This window comes from Eurosta solidaginis, chromosome 1 (assembly GCF_040869045.1).
Source record: "Eurosta solidaginis isolate ZX-2024a chromosome 1, ASM4086904v1, whole genome shotgun sequence".
In the NCBI taxonomy this organism is placed as follows: Eukaryota; Metazoa; Arthropoda; class Insecta; order Diptera; family Tephritidae; genus Eurosta; species Eurosta solidaginis.
Window position 1 is genome coordinate 311563691 of NC_090319.1, and position 20445 is coordinate 311584135.

The 20445-nt window shown below is 36.2% G+C and overlaps 2 protein-coding genes across 4 annotated transcripts in view; one reads left to right on the top strand and one right to left on the bottom strand.

Moving 5' to 3' along the window:
• The window catches only part of lute (BTB/POZ domain containing protein 3 lute), a 60306-nt gene extending 44924 nt beyond the window's left edge, over positions 1 to 15382 (bottom strand). Inside the window, exon 1 of one of the 3 annotated variants that reach the window (XM_067761523.1) lies at positions 14887 to 15382. The gene's annotated coding sequence lies outside the window, so the exon portion shown is untranslated. The remainder of the gene's footprint in view (positions 1 to 14886) is intronic. The other 2 variants (XM_067761522.1, XM_067761521.1) reach the window with 2 other exon arrangements.
• Brf (Brf RNA polymerase III subunit) overlaps positions 1 to 20445 on the top strand; it is a 131535-nt gene that overhangs the window by 48665 nt on the left and 62425 nt on the right. The window lies entirely within an intron of this gene.

A 20445-nucleotide genomic window follows, 5' to 3' on the forward strand; every position in this document is an offset into this window, starting at 1 on the left:
CAATCTTCGCTAAAAATGGCTAAGTAAATTTGGGGCAGATGTAACCTTTTTGTATATAACATAGCAGCAACAGTGCTACGTCGATACAATTTTTCAGTCAGTTTCATAGATATAAAAAAAAATTTTGCGTGGGTATAAAACTGGACCTATTCTCCCTATAGAGCTGTTTTACGCAAAAAAAAGGGATCTTCGACCCTTGACCTCTTTTTGCACGCAATTCTACAATTGTCACTTCAATGAAACAGGCCCCAGGTATTTTATTAAAAGAAAATATAACCTGGTTTTTTCTTAAGTTTTCTTATCTTAAATTACAGTCAATGCACTCAAATACAATACACCTCTTCCTCCGTTTTATGCTGGAATAGTTAATAGATAGACAAGGAAAAATCTCACCAGTCAAATTTTTCAGATGTGGGTTTGACAAAAAGCAAACAAAAACGAATCTATATATTGAGGTACTGAAGTTGTCCCGAAATAGTCTGGTAACGGTCGCCCAAATATACTGCAAATCCTACTCAAATGATCCAGGAATGATCAAAGACTAATAAAAATTATCTCCAAAACATATTTTCAAGATGTTCCCAGCACCACTACGTTATTATCACCATCATTGTTGTCCTCGCTATTTTTGCAGTTTTCACCATCACTGAATTTTTGTTCACTAGCATTAATTTTTTAGTGGCTGAAATTTGTTTTTTCGCCATCACTTAAGTATTAGTGATAAGTGGGAAATGATCCCAAAATAGGTGTTGAGTTATCCTGAAAATAATTCCGAATCGATCCCGAAAGCGTATTGAAATTAGTCCTGAAATGATTCGAATAATCCCGAAATTAGTCCTAAAATAATCTCCAAAACAAAACCCAAACGGTTCGAAAACTATAAAGAAATTATACGAAAATTTTCACGAAACTAGCCTATCTATACCATTTAAAATTTTCGCATAATGTTCTCAAAGCTTAAATGCAAATGTCTGTTTGGTGTAGTCTTGCTAAAGGATCAGGTTTTTCAACCCATTACAAGTCTACAGTGGCAATTGGTCACCTCCTTTTTCCTGGACTTCAGTGCTTTCTAAAATAAAACCGGTAAAGTTTTGCTACTATTTTTATGAACACAGGTGTTTGTATACATTACCCAATTGTTGATTGATATTTTTGCTGTTCAAAGCTTTATTTTCGCTGTCGTTGATTTCACCAACATTTCTTGTTTTGCTGTTATTTTTTAGGTATGCAATGCGGATGCCCTACATTTTCTTGGCCAGTAAGGGTAAATTTTGGTTTCATAAACATATAAAGTTGCTCACGGTTTGTAACTTGTATACAAGAGAGAAAAGGACGCCAAGATCCCAATTAGATGGCATCCTTCGCTTACGCTTTAATTTGCCTGCTCACTGTAGTAGATGTACATAGCAGGGGCCGATTGTCATATTAATTGCATTAGCTCTAGGTCGGACTATAGAAGCACTATATTTTTTTGAAAGAGTCTTAAAACCGTTTGTCATGGTCGTCCTCAGAAAGCAGTTCACGTCTAAGACATTGATATGATTATTTTCATTGTTACTAATTTTTGACTTGACGGAAACCAAGCCGGTGTTACGAAGCTTCTGGGGAAATAGTCAATACTTGGCGTAGTGTTACCATATATATATAAGGCAAATGAGTAGGGAGAGGGGAAGAAGAGGAAATTGAAAAGATAATGGGGTTAGGTTAACTGGCCGTTCAATAAACGCCTCGCATATACTGAATGTGTCCATGGAGAAAACGGGAAAGAATAGTAAGCTTGATAAGAAGGTGAAGAGACGGTGAGAAAAAGAGAAAAACACATTAAAAAGGCAAAAATAAAGGAATATGGAAAAATAATAGGATAAAGGGCGAGATCGAGTAGGGAAAATGGAAGAGTAATGAAATGGGGGAAGAAAAATTAAAGCCATGTGCCGACTCAATGTGACTGCCTATGCATAAAGTAAAAACAAAATACTGTGCATCGGTACGAAGTAAGTTTTGTTTTTTAAAATAAATTTTAAGGCCCACTGGCAGAAGGGCAAGTTATCTTTTTAACTAAGAGTTAACTTGAATTATTGACAAATTTGTTAAATTAACTCTGAGAAAATAACTTACCGTTCTGCAAGTGGGCCTAACAGAAGTAACGTTTTTAATTACCGACAATTTTGTATGAATGTATTTTGTTTGTCTGCCTAAAACTTTACCATGTAGGAGAGAAGAGAAAAAGACAGGAGAGGACAAATAGAGAGTGGGAGCCAGAAGAAAAAGAAGGAAAAGCGAAAAGCACACTGAGGGCAAATTGAAATGTAAAGGATGAAGGAGCGAGAGAGAAGCTGAAAAGGAAGGGTGGTAGAGGGAAAGAACGGGGTGTTTTAAGTAGAGAAAGGGAGTAAGCGCGCGAAGAGAAAGAAAGCAAAGATCGGAGAGAATTACAGGAATGGAAGACGATTGAAACACTAAAAGGAGGAGTTAGAGGGATAAAGACAGTTAGAGAGAGGTGGAATAGGAAAAGATAAGGAGGGAGAAATAAAGGGAAAACAAGAAAAGAAAGAGGAACCGTATGAGTAGGGAAAGTACATATAAACAACAAAATTAACGAAAGGGCAGATCGAGAGAAAACAAAGGGCAAATAAATAAAATTAACTGGATAAGCTTTTCGAAAGATTTATGGACCTCTATGGACCGCAATGGCGAGTACCGAAGAAGATTTAACGATGAGCTGTACGAGCTCTACGCAGACATCAACGAATTAAAAGGCAGCGGCTGCGCTGGCTTGGCCATGTTATGCGAATGAAAGATGACGCTCAGGCCAAGAAAGTGTTTCTATCGGAATCCGCCTATGGAAGCAGAGGTAGAGGCAGAGGTGGCCCCCACTCCACTGGAAGGACCAGATGGAAAACGATTTAAACTCCCTTGGTGTGAACCAATTGGCGCCGGTTGGCGGAGTGAAGGAGCGACTGGTGCGCGTTGTTAGACGGCCATAACCGTTTAAACGGTTAAGCGCCAACTAAGAAGAAGAAGAAGATAAGCTTTGACTAAACAGCAATGAAAGGAGGCAGGTTTTACTAGTGCGAGCGTTAAAAAATTCATTAAGCTACATAAAAACCATCGTTTTAACGATGTAAGCAGTTGTTATTTTCAGAGTATTAAAAGTATTTATATCGACAAACACTTTCAGAAACAGTAGATATTGAAAGAGTTTGTGCTGTTATTCGAGAGCCAAATTATCCGAAAGATGTATGGGCTTTTTATCAAAGTAGATTCATGAGATTTACGCATATATAAATGCAATTGGATGAAGAAGCCAAAGACCATAAAGTAATGCCATCGACACCGGTATTTGGCAGCAGAGAAAGGAAAGGCCTCCACTGAGTTCGGAGAGACAGAAATGGTCTCCCTTGTTGCTTTCAATTGCAAGGCAACGGCCGATCTCGCTTAGGCGTTTAAACGCTAATTAATAATTGAAAAAAAAAAAATGTATTGGTCAGTATGGACAGCCCATCTCAGGTATTAACATTTTTTTGTTGAGCTTTGTAATTATTCATTACAAACAGCTCTGATGCCGTAAATGGAAATTATCTTACTACTAAAATCCTCTAAAATAGTTTTCCTACAAAAAATTCCAACAATTGCGTACCCCCCACTTTTTCAAATTTACTGTGATAACTAAACGTGACAAGCTTATGACTTAATGAAGACTTTTGTTTTAATATCAAAGTTTTTATCAATTTTATTGAGTACTTACAGCAAGCCCTAGACACCAGTTCGGTAACTGCATACTTATATGCATAAATATGTTTATATTTGTGCAATATAGATTTTATCTTAATTGTGTGCTTCGGTAATTTTTTATTTATTTTTTTTTTAAATATTTTTCCACACTTTAGTGATTAATTTGTGCTAACAGCATTTGCTACTTGTCAACAACCTAAATCATTTGATCGGTTTGACTTCAAGTGCAGCAACGGCATTGAGTAATTTGTAGTATTGAGTACTTACTGTTCAGAACAAGTATGTGAATGCCTGCGTGCATATGTTATAAGATTTTGCAAGATTTTTGTTCAATTTCGCTTAATCATAGCTGCCAAATGAACCCTTCAGATTTTAAAGCGATTTTTCAACAGTCACTGTTGTGCTATTTTTTGTAAGAAAATTTACCCAAATGAGTATTAGTGCATATGCATGCGTGTATGTATATATGTATGTTCTATTTACAATTAATTTTTTCTTAAAGTCATGTTATAAAAATATGAATGATTTACTTTATGTTTTATATAATAGCCGCATTTGTTTCTGCTAAAGCACAGCGAAGGTTCTCTAAATTAAAACTGAAAGAATAATAAAGTGGGTATATATAGAACTGTCAATACTTGCCCACTTCATCACACACTGACTTGCCGCTCTAAAGTAATTGGTTATGTTGCATAATTGCATATTCAAGCGTTTAAAGTGCGAAGTATTGCACACTTCATTTTGTTTATTTTCATTTAATACCTTAAGCACTGAAATGTGTCATTTGTTCAAATTGAGGTTCTTATGCATATTCAGCAATATTTGCATATTTTCCACGAACTTTTTCCACCGTTGTTTTAACACTTGTGATATTATTGCTTTTTATACTCAGCGTGCTTTACACACAGAGTATATTAACTTTGATTGGATAACGGTTGGTTGTACAGGTATAAAGGAATCGAGATAGATATAGACTTCCGTATATCAAAATCATCTGTATCGAAAAAAAATTTGATTGAACCATGTCCATCCGTCCGTCCGTCCGTCCGTTAACACGATAACTTGAGTAAATATTGAGATATCTTCACCAAATTTGGTACACGAGCTTATCTGGAATAGATTGGTATTGAAAATGAACGAAATCGGATGATAACCACGCCCACTTTTTATATATATAATATTTTGGAAAACACAAGAAACCTGATTATTTAGTAAATAATACACCTAGAATGTTGAAATTTGACATGTGGACTGATATTGAGACTCTGGATAAAACTTTGAAAACAAAAAAAATTTAAAATGGGCGTGGCAATTGTTATAAAATCAATTTTACAAATATTATTAATCAGAAATCAAAAATCGTTAAACCTATCGTAACAAATTTCGGCAGAGAGTTTGCTTTACTATAAGGAATGCTTTGAAGAAAAATTAACGAAATCGGTTAAGGACCACGCCCACTTTTATATAAAATATTTTTAAAATGGTCGTGGACGAATAAAATAAGCTATATTTTTGCAAAAAAGAGCTTTATATCAATGGTATTTCATTTCCCAAGTGGATTTATAACAATAAATAGTGTGACGAATATTAGTGACACTAAGTGATACTCACATCACTAGTCTGATGCTAAGTAAATGAAGCCACAACAACAATAAAGCAGGCAGTCACTTGTATCTACATTATGTCTACACATATGTATGTACACACAGCGGAGAGAAAACGCACAAACACATGCATATATCTTAGCTGAGATGCGCTCAAAAGTAGGCAATAATTTGTGCAAGTACCACTCACATATACACGCGTATATGAGAAGCTATAAACGTAGTTATAGCTGGTAATTTTATAGCTGCTAACTAACTAGTAAATTCTAGAATAGAACCGCCTAGAAATATGTCAACGAGGAAGCCAAACACTATAAAAGCAGCAACAGTTGAGGCACGAACATCAGTTTGATTTAAGCACGCTGTCTGTCGAGCAATAGAAGTGCTATTTTGATAAATAATAATAAGGACCATTTTGCATTATCGAATATTGGAGTTATTCATTCAACAGTTTAGTGATTCGAATGTTAGCAGAAGGTTGCAAATAAGCGGAATTGCACTAATATTCGTTACAATAGGAAAAACTTCAAATTTAAAAAATGTACGTGGCACCGCCCCTTTTGTGACTAAGCAATTTTCTATGTTTCGGGCGCTATAACTCGAAGAAAAATTAACGGACCGTAATAAAATTGGGTACACAAATTTTCTCTATAGCAGGAAATATTTCTAGAAAAAAATGGACGAGATCGGTTAAAGACCACGCCCACTTTAAATATAAAATATTTTTAAAAGGGTCGTAAACGAAAATAATAAGCTATATCTTAGGGAAAAATAGCTTTGTATCAATAAAATTTTACTTTCTAAATTGAATTATAACATTAAATTGGAAAACACTAAAATTGTTGAAAATGGGTGTGGCACCGCCCCTTTTATGACTAAGCAATTTTTTATGTTTCGGGAGCCATAACTCGAAGAAAAATTAACATATCGTAATGAAATTTTGTACACATATTTTCCTTATAGCAGAAAATATTTTTCGTAAAAATGGACGGGATCGGTGTAAGACCACGGCAACCATGATATAAAATAAGTTGAAAAGGGTCGTAGACTAGAATAATAAGTTATAACTTAAAAATAGTTTTGAATCAATGATATTTCACTTATCAAGTTTTATTGTAAGAGGAAATGGGGAGCGAATAAAAGCTCAAAGGTCATGTTATGACAATGGAAAGAGACGCTACGGCCCAAAAAGTATTTCTATCGGCACCACTAAATATTTGAAAGCAGGTGAAGAAAGATACCTCTACTTAGTTGAGGGAAACAGTTGAAGGAGGATTTGATCTCCATTGGTGCTCCCAATTGGCGTCAGTCATTGCCTAAATTTCCTAGACGGCTAAGTGTCACCTAATGATGATAATGGCTCAACCTTCCCATCGCAGTGGTAGCTCAAGATCTTGACAATCAGAAAATTCAGTGAAAAGAAGCGAACAGGCTTCAATTGGGTCCGAATAATGTGTGGATAGCCGAAACCAGTTATTCGATATGATTGATTTGAAGTTGACACGTTGACAAATTTCCGTATATAGAACTAGGGACCGACCTATTCTTAAAAAGCCTAACTTATAGTAAGATTCGCCTTGAAATTGTTACATGGCTACCTCTTTGAATCATAGTGCATATTTGAAATATTTTAAAGAAAGGGGGAGGGGGTCGGAGAAAGATAGGCGGAGAGGTAAAGGGAATGGAAGCTGTATGTGATAGAGAGAGAGGAAGTGCCGTGGGAGGGGGAGAGGGATGCAGAGGGAAAGAAAAATGGAAGTGTAGAAAAAGCGCTAGGGAGCTGTAGGAGAGAAGGGTTCGATATAGAGTAAGGCTAATAGAGAAAGAGTGAGGGAGAGAGAGAGAAAAAGATAAAGATAGAAAGGGAGGAAAAAAATCAGTGAGTGGCATAAGTATGTAAGTAGTAAGAAGGTAAAAAGAGAAAGAATAGCATAAGAATTTTTACTATGAGCTATAACTAAATAAAACAGATATTTCAAATTCTGATTAATTTTTCTGCGGCAGCTAATAGGTATTTTAAGCTTAAAAAATCGAAAAATAGAGCTACTGATGAACGATAACAATGCCTCGATACAAACGATAAATCACTAGAACCCTGCAAACCCTCTACTCCTTTCTCAACCAACAAGAGCTATCGCGTATAACAAATATCTCTACTCCCTCAATCTCTATTTTTTACTATACCCCTGTATCTATGTACCTTTATTTCTACCGAACCCACTACAGGGTGGAGTTGTATCAACCAGAGTGATATGTATGGTACATTAGGGTGGCTTAGTCTCAGCAAATTCATCGCAAATTCAAATTTTTTTGTTTTTATCTGATATACAAAGTCACATACAAATTTTGGTCCGGATTGGAAACCGTTGGAGTGTTGTATAGGGGTTCAAGACTCAATAAAGTAAAATCTTATTTTGGATCACTGGGCGACATCCGTTACCAATCGGGGCCAAAATTTAATTGTGATATCATCTACTATAGCATTATTGATTTTATATCATTAATTTGAGCAATGTAGATTTAGGACGCGGCACTGAACTCTATTCCAAAGTCTGCATGGCGCTGAACTCTATTCCCTGCATACATCGAGTGGTCACGTTCGACCATTGCTTCAAGATCGGTTTCTAGTTGTAAATGCCTATACAACATATTCACATACATTTTAATCTTCTTTCGCTTGGTACCTTTCATTGCAGGCTTCTTACTGAACCTTGTACATTGGATATTGTTCAGTTGCATAAAATATAGGACTTAAATACATTTTCAAGCGTATTCAACAATCTTGGCTTCTTTTCTTCGAATTTTTTACTTGAGTGAATTGTAATTATGCATTTAATGTCAATTTATTGGCACTCATCGATTGCTTGTTTTTATTTTTAAAACTGGCCTTTGACTTTTTGATTCTAATATAATTTAAACATTTAATTAAAATACGACGTCGCAGTGTCTTGCTCGATTCATGACAAAACTTTTACATTAGAAGCAAGTTTTACTTTTATTGGCTGAAAGGGATATGAATTTGTATATGTATATGAATAAATATTTAACGAATTTATGCTTAGAGCCACGCGCTATTGCCAAATTATTGAATGGTAAAGCTTAAAGTTAACTGAAACCTGTCGCACATTAGGAAGTTAAACAGCGTAAAGCAGCTCAAAAGTCACCTTGGCATTGACTATTTATATTTAATATTTGGCTATCTAAAAATCAATTTAATATACATACTCACCTACATACATCTACATATTTTGGTACAGATTTATTTGAAGTTCTTAAAACTTTTTGTACTTTTTTTGAAATACTTTATGCAAATGAAGCACTGCCGCGAAGAACGTTGAAACTAAAAAAAATCGAAATTTTCTGTACTGCCGTCCACAGCAAAAAGGCAGTAAAGTGTAAAAAGTGAAATCGGAGAAAGTTGAATTTTTATTTAGGAAATTTAGGATTCTTCAAGTAAACTTCAAATTTAAAACCTTGTGTTATCCAAAGTGCCGATATATTGCTGTTTAAACTTTTTTGTTTTTGTATTCAATAATCGAATGTACCTAAATTTAAATTTCTTCTTGTTACACTTATGCTGCTTCAATCACAAAAATGTTATAGGTTGTCTTGTTTTGATTTCGAATTCAAAACACTTTGCGAGCATTTTCTATTATAGAGTAAGAGCCCGTGATGGCCAGACCTTTGCCATTTTATAAAAGTTGAAATTTCGTCAGTGCATACTTCCAACTGAAGCGGCATAGTTGGTCTATTATAAAACTTGAGTCATGGTGGCTTTAACAGATATCGTGCAAAAATTTTGCAGAAAAATATGCCTTTCTTTCGTCATTTTATAAAGACTGATTTTCATATATGGTTTTCGTCACGATATAAACAGCCACTAGCCTCATTGTTAGGCACTTTCCATAGTGGTTTTGATTAGCCAGACACTTTTAATCCTTCTTTATACTGAAATTCGAATACAAAATCTTTAAAAAAAACTTTTGAAATTTTGTTTGCCGTAAAAAACTTTCAGCTTATGAAAAAATATTTAGCTTTATGAAAAGGTACAGTCTTGCATTATAAAATGTGTCTGGCTAGACAAAGCCACTATGGAAAGTGTCTGGCAATGAGGCTATTGGCTGCTTATATCGTGACGAAAACCATATTTGAAAATCAGTCTTTATAAAATGACGAAAGAAAGGTATATTTGTCTGCAAAATTTTTGCACGATATCTGTTAAAGCCACCATGACTCAAGTTTTATAATAGACCAACGATCCTGCTTCAGTTGGAAGTATGCACTGACGGTATTTCCACTTTTATAAAATGACAAAGGTCTGTCAGTCACGGGCTCTTAGACTATTAGCAATATTGGAGTATTACATATACAATGGTTGTATCTCTCCTTGTGAATTTTAAATGATTATTTATTTAGTTAAAGAGTAAATTGTAATCGCAGAAGTTTATTGACAATAATTCCTAAAAGGCAGTAAGTGCATTTTACTGCCTTTCTTTATGGATGGTAGTGTAGTCTTACACATAGCGTGCAGATAAATTTTGTAATCACCCAAACAGCACAATTTCATAACATTACGCTTACATTCGGGACTTCCCCATTCCGCGAGCAAAGATGTTCAAACAAAAAAAAAAAAAACTTTGTTTTACTGCGTTATTCCGGCCTAAGCTAGAAATATTAAAATCTAAAACCGTGTTATTTCTGCTTTCAGCGCTTAGACAATATTTCATGAATACTAATTTCCACCGTTAATATATCGCTTTTTTTTTTTTTTTTTTTTTTGAATAAAAAAATAAATAAATGTATGGCGCGATAAATTCCGAATCCGAGATTTGAGGTCGAGCTTTTCTTCCAATTTGCGTGGTGCTTCTTTTGATTGTTCCTACAAATTGTCCGGACAGGACCTACTTGTTTTATGCCGACTCCGAACGGCATCTGCGAGGCAGATCAGTTTTCACTGAGAGCTTTTCAGAGTGCTTGCCAAACACTGCCGAGAGGCGACCCCGCTTAGCCCGTGGCGTGAACCCAGGATCGTCGGTGTAGTAGCCGGAGCACGCTACTGTTGGATACCTCCCCAAAAAAATGTATATATATTTTGATAATTTTTTTTGTTTATCTCAATTTCTGAAAGTTGTATTCTCCGAATTGCATGCACTGCTTTAAATTGCTTACCAAGAGTTCCCCTCTGATTGCCGAAGGCAATTGTTTCAAGAAGTTTTTCCAACAAGTTGAATACACAGGGCAAGTACCACTTACGAAAAAATTACTAAAAGTTTTTGACTGCTGATTGCTTTTTTGATTTGATTTTTTAAAAGACCATTGAAATGTATTGTTAGATAACACTGGATAACAAATTCCATCTTTTTTTCTGCACCAGAGACGCCATTATGAAATTCCTGTATAAAATCACCCCCTGATTCCGAAAATCAAAGTTATTTTGGGCCCCATGTTACACGAGATGAAAAGTCAGACTCTGACTCCTGAATACAGTCATACTCTGACTTTTGACTTTTCACCTCGTATAACAGCTGTTATACTAAATTTCTCAAAAAAAGAATCCAGCCCTTCTAATAAGTGAAAAGGGCGGACCACGATCACATTTTTACTTGTTCAATTTGCTGAACGCGTTAACAAAAAAATAAAATAAAATTTCGAAATGTAGAATTTCGAACTTCAAACTTCGTAAGCTGATATCTATGAGGCTAAGTCCGAAAAACGGAGATAGTACTTTGTTTACTTAAGCCTCAATCTCTACGAAAAAGTGGGTTTGTCCAATACCCAGAAAAAAAGTTGATTTTGTCGCTCACTTATTTACTTTGACTTCCCCTATTCATGATATATGGCATATCTTTATTAACTTTTCAATGCAAACCCTGCAATTTTTCCTCCAAAAATAACACGATTTTCAGGTCTAAGTAGTAAGAATCAGGTAAAATAACAGTTGCAATAAATATTGAAAGTGCTATAACTTCTTTGTTTATTATTTTAGTAATATGGTTTGAAAGCAACATTTTCTCGAATTTTCGAGTACTTTCGTTTGGTAAGGAAAAAAAACATAATTAGGGGGGGGGGGGGTAAAATTTTGTTAGCTGACCTAATCATGTGAAGCTTCTCAAGGCCAAAATAATGACATATCAATTTTAAAAATCGGACGTCAAATAACCAAGTTACAACGAAAAAACCTTTTTGGCTGTATTCCGAAGGATCAAAAAAAATTAAAAAAATTTTTTCCGAAACCCTCTCAACATAATCTTAAAATTTAGGGGCGGACATTAGCACCTTTTTTTTCGACCCAGTCTATGGTACATATGTGTTAGTATTCGTTAACTAACTGATTTTTTTTTTGTAATAAAAGAGAGCTTAGAGAGAAAAAAAAATCTGTAAAAAAAAAATGAAAAGTTTTCGCGATCCTTCCTCGCAAAATACAAATTTTTTTATATTTTTACAAAAAAAATTGAAAAAATCCGTAATGATTGGTCGTTATCTTTGAATCTGCAGGGCCTAGCAAAAAGTGTTGTATGTACAGTTTATAGCAAATTTTATTACCTTTTAAAAGCTTCAAACCGTTTTGCTCAATTCGTTCTTGAGATATTTATGATTAAGTGGACCCCATTTTGTAATTGAAATTTAAGTAACTTCCCTATAAGCTACAAGCTTGAAACTTGGAATATAGTTACAACCCGATGACAATGCAATAATACGAAAAAAAAATCACCATTAGGTGGCGCAAAGATCGAGATATTAAAAAAATCGTATTTGTAGTTCGTTTGGCTCGTATTTGGAACACATAATACATATAAGAATAGAAAGAGACCTATGATGTCCGTTTTGGCTCTTATTTGAAACAAATATTACATACAGTCCAGTAGAAGTGGCATCAAATTATTTTGGAGTTCGAGGAGGGACAAGCATACGTGGCGCAGAGTCGAGTAAAGTCTTTGGAAGAATTATGTATTGAGGACTTGGATTGTAATAAATTGTCAGGAAAGAGTCCTTGTAATAATGAGTCACTAAATGAACTAAATAGAATGAGAAATAATAAAAATAAAATAAATAAATGTAAGGCGCGATAACCTCCGAGGAGACCTAAGGCCGAGCTTCTCTTCCAATTTGCGTCGTGCTCCTCTTAATTTTTTCCCTACAAATTGGCCGGATGGGACCGACCTACATGTTTTATGCCGACTCCGAACGGCATCTGCAAGGCAGATGAGTTTTCACAGAGAATGGAAAAATACACCCTGAGCGCTTGCCAAACACTGCCGAGGGGCGACCCCGCTTAGAAAAATGTTCTTCTAATTGAAAAACCTTATTTCTAAAATTTTGATGTTGCTTTGCCCGGGGTGCTACCATCACACCACCGTGGCCGCCTATTGATAGTCATATATAAGACCAACTGAATCTTAATCAGGTTATGCTACGCCTCACATTTTTAGAAATTTCACGCGTCCAACGCTTTTATTTAATTGTCTGATCAACGCCCTAGATTGATGAGGAGTGTGATGACAAGTACCTGGACCTACCTAATTATTTTCTAGCTTTTATTATTATTATCATGTAAGTATTGTTTTCATTAAAACCGTTTAACTTAGAACATTTATATTCGATAAAAGATAGAAGTTACTTATGCCATTAGTTTAACCCAGCCTATACCATCAGTAGTTTCGAAACTGGGATACGAAAATTCCACAGTCTGAAGCATTTTGTGGATTGAATACAAAATGATCTCGAGAAATCCAATATTGCCCCTTTTCAGCTGAAAATTTATTGAAAAATTGCGGCCTATATCTCCTATTAGGTAAATCGCGCCATGTATAAATTTTTTTTTGAAACCCATTGTGTACTTGTGCAAGAAGGCAATGTAACTTTGGTTGGATATCGGCAGTGCGTAATGGCATTGCAAAAGATTTTGATTGAGCCATGCCCGTGCGTCCGTCCATCCGTTAACACGATAACTTGAGCAAAAACTGCGATATCGCAATAGATTAGTATTGAAATAAAGCGAAATTAAATTACAACCATGCCCTCCTTTTCGATATCGAAAATTTCGAAACATGGAAAAAATGCGATACTTCCTTACTTAAGACAGATAAAGTGATCAAACTTCCCTGCAGCGAAAGTCTTAAGGCAGTCACAAAATGCATGCAGTTTCGCACTACAGGTTTATTGACTACCTCCGAACTGGGGCTAATCGGATGCGAAACGGGAGGTTTGGCAGTAGTTCTTATAATAACAAGGCTTAGATCTGAGTAAAATGTATTTAAATTAATCAGTGTGGTGGTAGCGTGCTCCGCATACCACCCCGCAGATCCTGGGTTTAAGTAACGGGAAAAGTAACATCGAAAATCTAGAAAAGAGTTTATTTCAATTAAATAAAATTTTTTCTAAGCGGAGTCGCCCCTCGGAAATGATTTAGCAAACACTCTTAGTGCCATGAAAAGCTTCTCAGTGCCTTTCAGATGTCGTTCGAAGTCGGCATAAAACATGTAGGTCCCGTCCCACCAGTTTGAATTTGTAGGAAAAATTAAAAGGACGAGAAACTTGCCCTAAATCTCTTTGAAGGTAAATCACGCCTTGCATTTATTTATTTATTCAACCAGAGGCAGCGACTATTTCAGTCAGTTGTCATTTCGTAGGACATCACAATGTTAAAATTGTCAGTTGAAAGTACTGCGAGCGGAAATAACTAGTACCGTCTCTTAATTAGATAGTTATGCGTTAGGTTGGAACTCGTGTGACTCATTACATACTTCAGCTTTCCTATCGGCTAATTTTCGTAAAATTTGTCTTTATATCTTAATATATACAATGTGAGAGCACACAACTTGGTATATGAAGTTCTGTTCCGCCCGAACTTAAACTTCTTTACTTGTTGTATTAAAATGTGTCCACCCGCCTTCCTTGCTGAGTACTCATCTTATAAATAAATTTTATTTTATTGAAGTTATTATATTATATATTTTTTTACAATGCACTAGCAATTTTTTGAAAGTAGCTTACATAAGTCCACATTTTTTTATGAAAATTTCTTAACGCTCAATTTGGTAAATGCGATAACTGTATGTACTAAAATTAGCCCTATACATCTTTAATTTTTTTCGTGAAATTAAGCCACTGTTAAAAAAGCACCTCAAAAACTGCAAAATTTTCACATGCTTTTTTTTTTCTGAATATACTTTTTTTAAGTTTAATATGTATAGATTATTGATCTTCCAATAAGGTATTTGTTCCACAAAACTACAGCAGTTTTTTTTTAAGACATTATCAGTTTTCATTTTGAACATCTTCGCATTTAAAGACCGCATTCATTGTTTACGCGTGTATTATTTATATAAATAGTACGCAGTGTATTTGTAATACTTAAACAAAGTGCTCATTTAATTATCAACAAAACACGGATTCCACTTAATAAATTAGTGCTGCTTACAGCGCATTTTACATCTACATACTTATTATAACAACAAAGTTCATATAACATTCCAATATAACTCTGTAAACATTCAAATATTATATTGTCTATGAATTCATAGACAAAGTTAAATAAACACAAACTAACCCGAACGTTCCGTGAATTATTTGAGCATAAAATGTAAATTGATATCCAATGTAAACACCTTTTTTCTTGATTAAACGCCTGCCCAATGGCAACCTTAGACACTAATTAGTTGGCGCTTTAACCGTTGTACTGCACGCACTTGACCAAATCTTAACCAACAACACAGATCTACGCAAGCGCGCGCGCGCACGCATTCGATTCGATCCGAATTTAGGTTTCAATTGAATTCAGAAAACTTGATCCAACCGGCGCGCAAAGAGTCAGCTGTGCCTTTTTTATATGTTGTTGTAAATTTTTTGTAAATCTTATATTCGTATTAATGCAATTTTATCCACTTTATATTCACTCGAGTCAATATTGGAGTTTCGAAAGTCGTTAATAAATAATGCGATTGATTTGCTCCCGCCATCCACTGATCGCCAATTTCAACGGCTTGCTCGAGTCAACGTACGATTTCGTTATGAACAACGTTTAGACACTAGCAACAGCAATATGTTGCTGACATTTGTGTTTGCCCGGTGCTGATCGATGTGACTTTGAAGTTTGTCATTGTTGTTGTTTATGCTGAGTTTGTGGTTTTGCCTTGAGCGCGAAATCCCACTAAGCTCAGATGTTTATATATAGATGACTGTGAGCGTATTTAAGAAAAAGCGTTGCCAGAGAACTAAAAAAAATATTTCTGCTTTGAGCATTTCGATAAATAAGAATTGTGTTCTGGCTTTAAAATGAAAACAAAGCAATGAAGAACACTCAGATCTACCTGACCACAGAAATAGCGAAATTTTACCTAAAAACTCAGCGGCAGATGGCCCGGGATGAAATTCTGTAAGAACGAAAACGACGACTTGGTAACCGATGAACCAGGGATTGCTTAGATTAAGAAGCGGAGTAATTTTTAAATGAAGGCAGTCATGCACCACCCAGGAAAGATGCTGAAGTCGACACCACAATTGAAAACGATGAAATAGTGATGCAGTGGTAGCGTGCTCCGCCTACCCCACCAAGGTTCTGAGTTCAAATCTCGGTGGAAGACCCACCAAAAATTTAGAAACAAGCTTTTAGTAAGCGCGATCGTACCTCTGCAGTGTTAGACAAACACTCCAAATGTATTTCTGCCTTAAAAGGTCCACAGTAAAAATTCATCTGCCTTGCAGATGTCGTTCGGATTCGGCATAAAACAAGCAAGTCCCTTTCCGGCATTTCTCGGTCTCAGTCCCAGTCCTTGTCCTAATCCCAGTCCCAGTCCGTATCTTGTATACTTCCCGGAAAAAAGCATCGTAAATACTAATATAGGCAAATTTATATACGAAATTTCGGGCAAATCGAATATGACGTATGTAAATAGGTATGTGGGTATTATTAATTCTTCTCTTTATTTCGGCCAGGCTGATGCGACTAAATCGAATATCACAATGAACTTTAGAGCTCTCAACAACAGCCTTTATTTGATATCCATAATACACACACATTCTAGGGGTTATCCGGGTCCATATTTTGGCCTATATCTCGAGACCCTAGTCACTCAGCGGTGTAAAACTTACTCTGTATTATAGCACACATCAACAGCGTCAATTTGATACCCATAATGTAAAAACACATTCTAGGTGTATCCGGGTCCACGTTTTGGGCTATATCTCGAGACCCTAGCCTAGTTGTATGAAAATTATGCTGTACTATAGCAACCATCAACAGCTTTCATTTGATATCCATAATGTATAACCATATTCTAGGGGTACCCGGGTCCACGTTTTGGATTATATCTCGAGACCCTAGCCTCCCAGTTGTATGAAAATTATCCTGTACTATAGCACTCAGCAACAGCTTTCATTTGATATCCATATTGTATAAAAACATTCTAGGGGTACCCGGGTCCACGTTTTGGGATATATCTCCAGACCCTAGTCACCCAGGTGTATGAAAATTATCCTCTACTAAATCACTCATTAACAACTTTCATTTGACCCTAGTCACCCAGTGGTATGAAAATTATCCTGTATTATAGCACTCATCAACAGCTTTCATTTGATATCCATATTGTATAAACACATTCTAGGGGTACCCGGGTCCACGTTATGGGCTATATCTCGAGACCCTAACCTCCCAGTTGGATGAAAATTATCCTGTACTATAGCACTCATCAGCAGCTTTCATTTGATATCCATATTGTATAAACACGTTCTAGGGGTACCCGGGTCCACGTTTTGACCTATATCTCGAAACTCTAGTCACCCAGGGGTATGAAAATTATCCTCTACTATAGCGCTCATCAACATCTTTCATTTGATATCCATATTGTATAAACACATTCTAGGGGTACCCGGGTGCATGTTTTGATCTCAAGACCCTAGGCACGCAGCGAAAAAAATGTAGACGTTGGCCGATTCTCAGACCTGCCCAATATGCTCGCAAAATTTCATGAGAATCGGTTGAGCCGTTTCGGGGGAGTTAAACCTCTAAAACCGTGACAGAAGAATTTTATATATTAGACTTGCAGACCCGACAGACGTTGTTCTGCCCTAAATTTGGCCTATCTGCATACATTTTAATACGCTTTTTCCGTCTAACTCTGCCCTACCCCTCTACACTTTATCCTAATCTTTTTATTCACTCCTCCCTCCGTCTTTTTCGCTTCATCTCCATCTTCGTTTCATTCTATCTCTTTCTCAGTCTCCTTCTCTCTTTTCTCTTCTCTCAAGTTTTTCTCCTTCTTGTTCGTCTCTTATTGCCAGTCCCAGAGGGTGGTATGTATTTTGTTCCAGTCCCATTTCGAGTCTCAGTCCCAGTCCCACTCCGAGCCCTAATCCCAGTCTCAGTCCGTTTCTGGTATACTTCCCGGAAAAAAGCATCGTAAATACTAATATAGGCAAATTTATATGCGAAATTTCAGCCAAATCGAATAGGACGTATGTAAATAGGTATGTGGGTATTATTAATTCTTGTCTTTATTTCGGCTTCGCATGCATATGTATTTATCAGTTTTGGCAGGTTTATGCGACTAAATCGAATATCACAATGAACTTTAGAGCTCTCAGCAACAGCTTTCATTTGATATCCATATTATATAAACACATTCTAGGGGTAGCCGGGTGCACGTTTTGGGCTATATCTCGAGACCGTAGCCCCCAATTGTATGAAAATTATCCTGTACTATAGCACTCATCAACAGCTTTGATTTGATATCCATATTGTATAAACACATTCTAGGGGTACACTGGTCCACGTTTTGGGCTATATCTCGAGACCCTAGCCCCCAATTGTATGCAAATTATCCTGTACTATAGCACTCATCAACAGCTTTTATTTGATATCTATATTGTATAAACACATTCTAGGGGTACCCGGGTCCACGTTTTGGGCTATATCTCGAGACCCTAGCCTCCCAGTTGTATGAAAATTATCCTGTAATATAGCACTCATCAACAGTTTTCATTTGATATCCATATTATATAAACACGTTCTAGGGGTACCCGGGTGCACGTTTTGGGCAATATCTCGAGACCCTTTCCTCCCAGTTGTATGAAAATTATCCTGTACTATAGCACTCATCAACAGCTTTCATTTGATATCCATATTATATAAACACATTCTAGGGGTACCCTGGTCCACGTTTTGGGCTATATCTCGAGACCCTAGCCCCCAATTGTATGCAAATTATCCTGTACTATAGCACTCATCAACAGCTTTCATTTGATATCCGTATTGTATAAACACATTCTAGGGGTACCCGGTTCCACGTTTTGGGCTATATCTCGAGACCCTAGCCTCCCAGTTGTATGAAAATTATCCTGTACTATAGCACCCATCAACAGTTTTCATTTGATATCCATATTGTATAAACACATTCTAGGGGTACCCGGGTCCACGTTTTGGGCTATATCTCGAGACCCTAGCCTCCCAGTTGTATGAAAATTATCCTGTACTATAGCACTAATCAACAGCTTTTATTTGATATCCATATTGTATAAACACATTCTAGGGGTACCCGGGTCCACGTTTTGGGCTATGTATCGAGACCCTAGCCTCCCAGTTGTATGAAAATTATCCTGTACTATAGCACTCATCAACAGTTTTCATTTGATATCCATATTGTATAAACACATTCTAGGGATACCCGGGTCCACGTTTTGGGCTATATCTCGAGACCCTAGCCTCCCAGTTGTATGAAAATTATCCTGTACTATAGCACTAATCAACAGCTTTTATTTGATATCCATATTGTATAAACACATTCTAGGGGTACCCGGGTCCACGTTTTAGGCTATATCTCGAAACTCTAGCCCCCAGTTGTATGAAAATTATCCTGTGCTATAGCACTCATCAACAGATTTCATTTGATATCCATGTTGTATAAACACATTCTAGGGGTACCCGGGTCCACGTTTTGGCCTATATCTCGAGACCCTAGTCACCCAGTGGTATGAAAATTATCCTGTACTATAGCCCTCGTTAACAGCTTTCATTTGATATCGATATTGTATAAACACATTCTAGGGGTACCCGGGTCCACGTTTTGATCTCAAGACCCTAGGCACGTAGAGAAAAAAAGGTAGACGTTGGCCGATTCTCAGACCTACCCAATATGCTCACAAAATTTCATGAGAATCGGTTCAGCCGTTTCGGAGGAGTTAAGCCTCTAAAACCGTGACAGAAAAATTTTATATATTAGATTAAATTCGTTCGCGTGAGTGAAAATTCGTAAAAACTTGAACAAAATGTTACTAACTTTGGAAAAATCCTGTTCGTTCAAACAAAACTTTTGCAACAACAGGGCGCAATTTTGCATTTCGCTTGGAGGAGAAGTTGCAACATTGTACCCGAAAAATAGGTGTCCCGGTATCTCATAATTTTTTGCACAGTAAATTCAAAAAAGGGTTTTTCGTTTTGTATTGATAACTGAAAAACTAGTTTTTTATTGTTTTCCCATTTTGTGTGTTTTTTTCGATTTGGTGGTTTTCTTATTTTGGTATTTTTTTTAAACAAGTGGCACCATCATAAGTACAAAGTAGAGAGCGCAGTAAGCGTAAAATTCTCTTTGAAATTTGCGCATGTATTGACTGTTGATCGCTGTTGAAATGACCAGTGAGATCAGTTGTGTTAACAGAAAAATCAGTTAGATTGACCAGTAGTGGAATTCACTAACTTATAACTATGCGATTTGTCGAGATTTTAATTAACGATTTTGTCGCTTGCCTTATCGATTGTACTATTCACTAACTTAGTTTTAACGACTCGCAATAAATGACATTTAAAATAGTAGAAAGGTGGCAGCACAGCTTAACGAAACCTAAAAAATGCGAAAAGCACAAAAGGAATGCCAAAAATAAACAAATTCCGTATACTAACTGCTTTTAAAAGTTATTATTGTGCAAGTTTTGAGATACAGTTTGCGTTATCAACAAAAGGTAAGTAAATGCGGAATTAATTTTATATTTCTCGACATAACAAATTTCTCATATTAAAATAGAATGGCGTCATCAATTAATACCAATCAAAGGAGAAGCCGAACCACAGCCGAGCAGTTAAGTCGAATGGTGGATTTTTTAATGGAAACTCCGGGAT